Source organism: Onychomys torridus, unplaced genomic scaffold (genome assembly GCF_903995425.1).
Source record: "Onychomys torridus unplaced genomic scaffold, mOncTor1.1, whole genome shotgun sequence".
NCBI classification, from domain to species: Eukaryota; Metazoa; Chordata; class Mammalia; order Rodentia; family Cricetidae; genus Onychomys; species Onychomys torridus.
The window spans coordinates 19379-25334 of record NW_023412345.1 but is presented as its reverse complement, the minus strand read 5'-3'; the positions used below and the strand labels follow the sequence as shown (position 1 = coordinate 25334).

General features: G+C 38.7%; 1 pseudogene; it reads right to left on the bottom strand.

Moving 5' to 3' along the window:
* Window positions 1-5241: 5241 nt before the first annotated feature.
* Window positions 5242-5717, bottom strand: LOC118575621 (annotated as a pseudogene).
* Window positions 5718-5956: the final 239 nt, after the last annotated feature.

The window sequence follows — 5956 nt, the reverse complement described above, 5'->3', positions numbered from 1 at the left end:
AAATACTTAAGCCCTTAGAATTCTTGGTGATCTAAATCCAAGAAGCAACTATATATTGTATTTACCAGATGATATGACTTGCAACATTTTCTTTGCAATATCTAGGCCCTATATCTAACAATCACAATAAAGGCTGTGATTGGTAACATCTTCAGCTTCTAGAAATTGTCACAGGCACTGAGCACTTACCTAACTCTCTCAACAGCAGTAGATTACATGCTCATATAACTACAAGGGAACAAAAGCTCACACTGAGCAAATAGCCTGATGAAAGTCACCCTGCTACAAAATTATAGAGACATGACTCAAAAGGCCCAGAATGTAGCTAGTGCAGAATGTGTAGAGAAGGCCCTGAATTCAATTCCCTACTTCAGAAAATAAAAAAGAGTCACAAGATTGGATTTCAAATCAAATCTATCAACCCACTATTGCTCCAAGAACTGGGAGAAAATACCAACTTGAATTCATTATCTCATTCTGCTGCTCCAGCTTTTCAATTAATCAGAAATGTAAACAACACTTCAAATTTCTGGACTGCCTTCATTGCATTATTCATTCTGGTGTTTGCCTGGAGGACTTACCAAGTTCTGGGAAGTGAAACAAAGGACATTTGAACATCACTGGTGACAAAGAGAGACTTTGAACCATTGAGGTGGCTAATGCTCTTGAGAGTTCATCTAAATCTGCCATCCTAGTAATGAAATGGAAATATTTTATTATTTTTCATTTTACAAATACTTCCTGAGTACAAAATTTGTGCTGGTTACTAGATTTATTGTTACAAGTACAACTAATACATAAACACTCCTACTTGGAGTATACAGTCTGCTATAAAGAAAAAGCAAAACTGAGAGCAGCTAAATGTAGTTATAGATTCAGCAAATGCTGTCAAAGAATAGAGCACTGTGAAGATGCAGGGGAAGTGGGCCCTACACTGAGTGGTCCAGAGAACGCTCTCTGAGGAAGTCACATTTTAGCTAGTTATGAAATATGAAAAGGAGCCAACCATGGAAAAGAAAACTAGAAAACACTCCAAGCAGAGGAACTGTAGGTTCAAAGGCCTTTGTTGAGAGAGATAGCTTGTTCCAAGAAGTTACGATCACTGTGCTTAGAGCGTAGATAAGAGGTCATGCTGGATGAAAAGGGGCATTGGAGAAGTGAAAATCTTTCTGTGTTCACTTAAGGAGTTTAGAGTCTTTTCCATAAAAAAGAGAGGCTGCCAGAATGGGGTTAGCAGAGAAATATTGGTTTGTGTTAGGTAAAATAGTGTTGCTGTTTTTGAGATAGACTCTCATGTAGCTCACCCTGGCCTTAAACTCCTGATGCTCTTAACTCTAAGTCCCAGGCACTGGAGTAACAGACGTGAGCTGCCATGCCTGACTTGGTCTATTTATTATGTAGAGAATTAACCCACTTAAGCAATTATTACTACACTACTAGTCATCACTTGAATTTTGCTTCAAGTACTAGGAGAGAATACCCATTTGAGTACAAGTTCTATATCCAGCCCCTTTAATTTACTTGGGGTGGCCTACACTACAGCAAAGTGGCTGGTGACAAATGGAATTGGCAAAAAAATTGTGATATATATATATATAAAACAGAAAGTGGTTGTGCAGGGTAACACCAGCTATCATCCCAGCACTTGGGAGGTAGAGGGAGGAAGATCAGGACTTCAGGATCTGCCTCAGCTGTTTGTTGAGTTTAAGGTTGGCCTGGATGACATAAAAACCTGCATTTACAACGAAGCATGACATATTGGGATTCAGACATTCACTGTGACTCCATCAGTGACTGTCACACTGCAGTTCATCTGGGATCTCTAGAGCCATAAGCTGTCAGCCATCAGTGAGGATGCCATCCATAAATTCCTGGGCCAAAACAGGAGTCTCTTAATGCTTTTCTTTTATTTGGTTTTGTTGTTTTTGGTTTTGTTTGCCAGCAAATATGTTAGGAGGTGATTCAAGCTTTTAAAGCTATACAGGCATTAGGGGCCTTTTTAAGGTAGTACTAAGTTCTCACAGACATGTCAGATCATTAATACCATGCTTGCTTTCCCCAAATATAGCATGGATGTGGGTTTTATTTTTTTTCATTATTTTATTGTTTATTATATTATTGTTATTTTATATTAATGTGTTATATATTGTTGGTATATTATATATTAATATATTGATTTATTTTATTATTATTTCCTCTGGATAGCATTAAACCATATTTGGTGTTCTGCCTGGTATGGTAACTGAGCCAAGTTTTAAAATCATAGAGTTTGTATAAAACGAATGTTCTTTTCTTGTAGACAATGATAGACATGAGAATGGCTTTCCAAAGAGCACAGCAGAGCCCCTGTGTGCAGGAACAGCAGAGGAACACATGCTGTTTGACAGAAAAAGTTACATCAGACATTGTTGCATAGTGGTCACTAAGGCTGTCACCTGTGAATGGTCACTACCGTTTTCAATTGTGTTACTCTTCACAACTCACTGGAAATGTAAAATAAAACATGTATCCTCCATTTCACATAAATTATTTCAGACTCAGGCAAAAAAAAGTGTGTTTAGTTACTTGGTGAAGAATAAAATAAAAATATCTTGAATTTTTGTGGGGGTTTTTTGTGGTTTTGAGTTGGTTTGGTTTGGTTTTGGGGTCTTTTGGGAGGGGGTTGGGTTTTTTTTGTTTGTTTGTTTTTTGGGTGTTTTTTTTTTTTTTTAGATAAGATCTCCTGTAGGCCAGGCTATCCTCAAATGCATTATATATCTGTGACTAGCCTTGAATTCATTATCCCCCGCCCTCACCTCCCAGGCTTTATGCTTACAAACACATGACATCTTGAATAGCTCAAAAGACCTTGACTCTTGTTCAGCTGCTTTTTCTTCAACCACTGAATTTCTCAAGCAGTGACAACATTATATGTATTAGAATAACTGATGTTTTAATGGTTCCACAAAGTAAATAAGCAAATAAGGTGTTAGAGACTTATTGCTATACAACAGATACCAATGGGTCTGAATATCAATGTATGCAAATGTACACAATATAAAGTATAATTGGATTATTGTTTTCTAAATTCTTAAATATGAGTTTAAGAGTGTAATGATATATTGTGTATCCTAATAAACTTGCCTGAGGATTAGCGGACAGAGCCAGCCACTAGATTAGACACAGAGCCAGGCATGGTGGAATACACCTTTAATCCTATCACTTGAGATCTCATGCCTTTGCTTGGGAAGCACATCAGCCTTTAATACTAGGAAGTAATATGGCAGAGAAAGTTATATAATCTTGAGGACACAGGAACTCATTCTCTTCAGGCTGAGGATTTCATAGAACTAAGAACTAATGGCTGGCTGTTCTGCTTCTCTGATCTTTCAGATTTCACCCTGCTATCTGGCTCTGGGTTTTTTATTAAAAGACCATCTAAGTTTCAAACAACAAATAGTGATTTCCAGACTTTAGTCCATCACCCTCTATCACATAAGGCTTTTATTTTGGCTTGAATCTTATAAGAGGATTAAGGAGTGGACAATATTTTATACATTTTCATCGACTAGAAAGTGATGGTTTTCATATCTTAATACTCTTGTGAACAGCTCCTGGTTGACTTAAAAGGACTGTATCTTGGCCCTGTCACTTCAATCATTTTTTGCCTTTTTGTTGCAGCTGGTGGGCCATTCATTCTGTACCATGTATATCTGTGATGTGCCCATGCCCACACTGTCTGGTGTCTATAATTCTCCAGAATACACTTGGGTATCATTTCTACAAATTAACAAAATTTCAGTTAATATCATTGGATTCTAAATTCCTTTCAAAATGGGCAAAATTCTCCGCAGGAATCTCAAAATTCTGACCTTGTATTTCAAATGTATCATTAAGTCTATTCTACAATAATAGATCAGTGAGTTCAAAAAGTCAGTCTCTGAAATTGTGCAAATCTAATCTCTCCTCTTAACTATTTTTATTGACTTTTCTAAAACAAACTTTAAAATGTTACTGGAAATGTTATCCAAAATTCTGTTTGTATCTTTTTTAATGTTTGAGTTTTTTTTTTCATTTGTCCAACAGAAAGCAGGCAGATACCAGATTTCTATTTCAGTTGTATGTGTTAACTTCCCAGTTTAACTCACATTCTTTTCTGACATATAGCCATATGAATTTGAGGTCACTTTTCTGAAAATGCACTAAAATTGCTTGTCTGTAACTTTTTTTGTTTGTTTGTTTGTTTTTGTTTTTTGAGACAGGGTTTCTCTGTAGCTTTGGAACCTGTCCTGGAACTCGCTTTGTAGACCCAGGCTGGCCTCAAACTCACAGAGATCCACCTGCCTCTGCCTCCTGAGTGCTGGGGTTACAGGCGTGGGCCACCACCGCCCAGCTAGTCTGTAACTTTTTAAAATCCTGATAAAAGAATACTACATTCCTATCTCCTCCAGAGCAACAAGGGGGGAAGGGCTGGTGGGAAGGCGGGGTCAGGGGCAGGAAGGGGGAGGACAGGGGAACCCATGGCTGATATGTAAAATTAAAACACAAATATCCGTATAAAAAAATAAAATTTAAAAAAAAAAGAACACTACAAACATACCACTATTGAGGCAAAACAGGAACAAAGTTCAAAAACACCAGACAAAAACTAAGAGTAAAAATGCCCATTTTATCAATCTGTTGCTCCCAGCTGCTCTATGTAGCCCATGATGGCCTGCTGGAATTGTGGGCCTGGGTTACCACATCCAGCTTCTCCTCTCTTTCAAATATTTATATGCCCTCAGTATGTCTGAGTTTAAACTCTTCCAATGTTAAATGGAAGGCTGATATGGATGGAGTTATTGTCACAAGAGTCTAGGATGGAGGTATAAGGCAAGAAAATGGCATCACTGGGTGCTGGCCATACACACATTCTAGTTAGACCAGACTACTCAGGTTGGCTGGGCTCAGAAGCTGACCCAACTTGTAGGTCATTCTTACTTTATGGGGTCCTATTTTGTCCCATATCTGCTTGTTCCACTATTTTGTAATTAGGACAAGGTGAGAGGTTCAATTAGTCTATGAACGCTTAGCCAAACCTCAAACTGTCTTACTCAAATACTTTTATCCTTCTGAACATACACCTAATTTCTACCTACAGTTATTTTAAAGATATACAGTAAGTCAGCTGAAAAGACAGGTGGGGCATGGGGCTAAGGATTGCCACCACCCTTGGGCATGGCTCTGGTGAGTGAGCTGCCCAATGGTGGTGGGCAGGACCATCTAGTGAGTCTTCTCCAGGAAGGCCTTGCAGCACCTGAGGCATTGCCGGTATACCACTTTGAAGTCAGAATCATTGCCATAATAGGGATCTTCAATAATGAGTTGTCTCTGTGGATCGTAGCTCCCAGGTAGCTCAATTTTAGCTTTGCAGTTTTTCACTTGATTACTTCTTCTATTCAAATCTCTCACGTTGCTTTCATTTATATATAGTATATAATTGAATGTCACAAAGTCTTGTCTTGTAATCTGCCATGCAATGTGATTCATGGGGATGCCATGTTTTCTCATGCAGCTCTGCCCACAATAGTCAGGGGGGTTCCCCGCTTCATAGGTGGATGTAGCCACCCTGTCTATGCTCCAATTATCTGAAACTTTTCATCGGTTACCAATTTTCTGAAAACTGCTTCTGCAATGGGTGATTGGCAAATGTTACCAAGACACAGGAACAACACTGACTTGGACCCAACCTCTGCCATCTTTTGGTACAGATGCTGGCACCCAGAGACCACTGTTTGTATTCTTATGGTAAGTACTAGCATTGTTTGTACTGGTGTTATAACCAACTACCACAACCTAGTGCTTTAAACACCATAAACATTGCTTTGCAGTTCTGTGGCTCAGACTTTCAACACACAGCACCCTGGCCTAGCACAAGGTCTCAGCAGGCTGGCACACTTTCTGAAAGCTCAGGTTCCTATTCCAACTTCTAGAGACC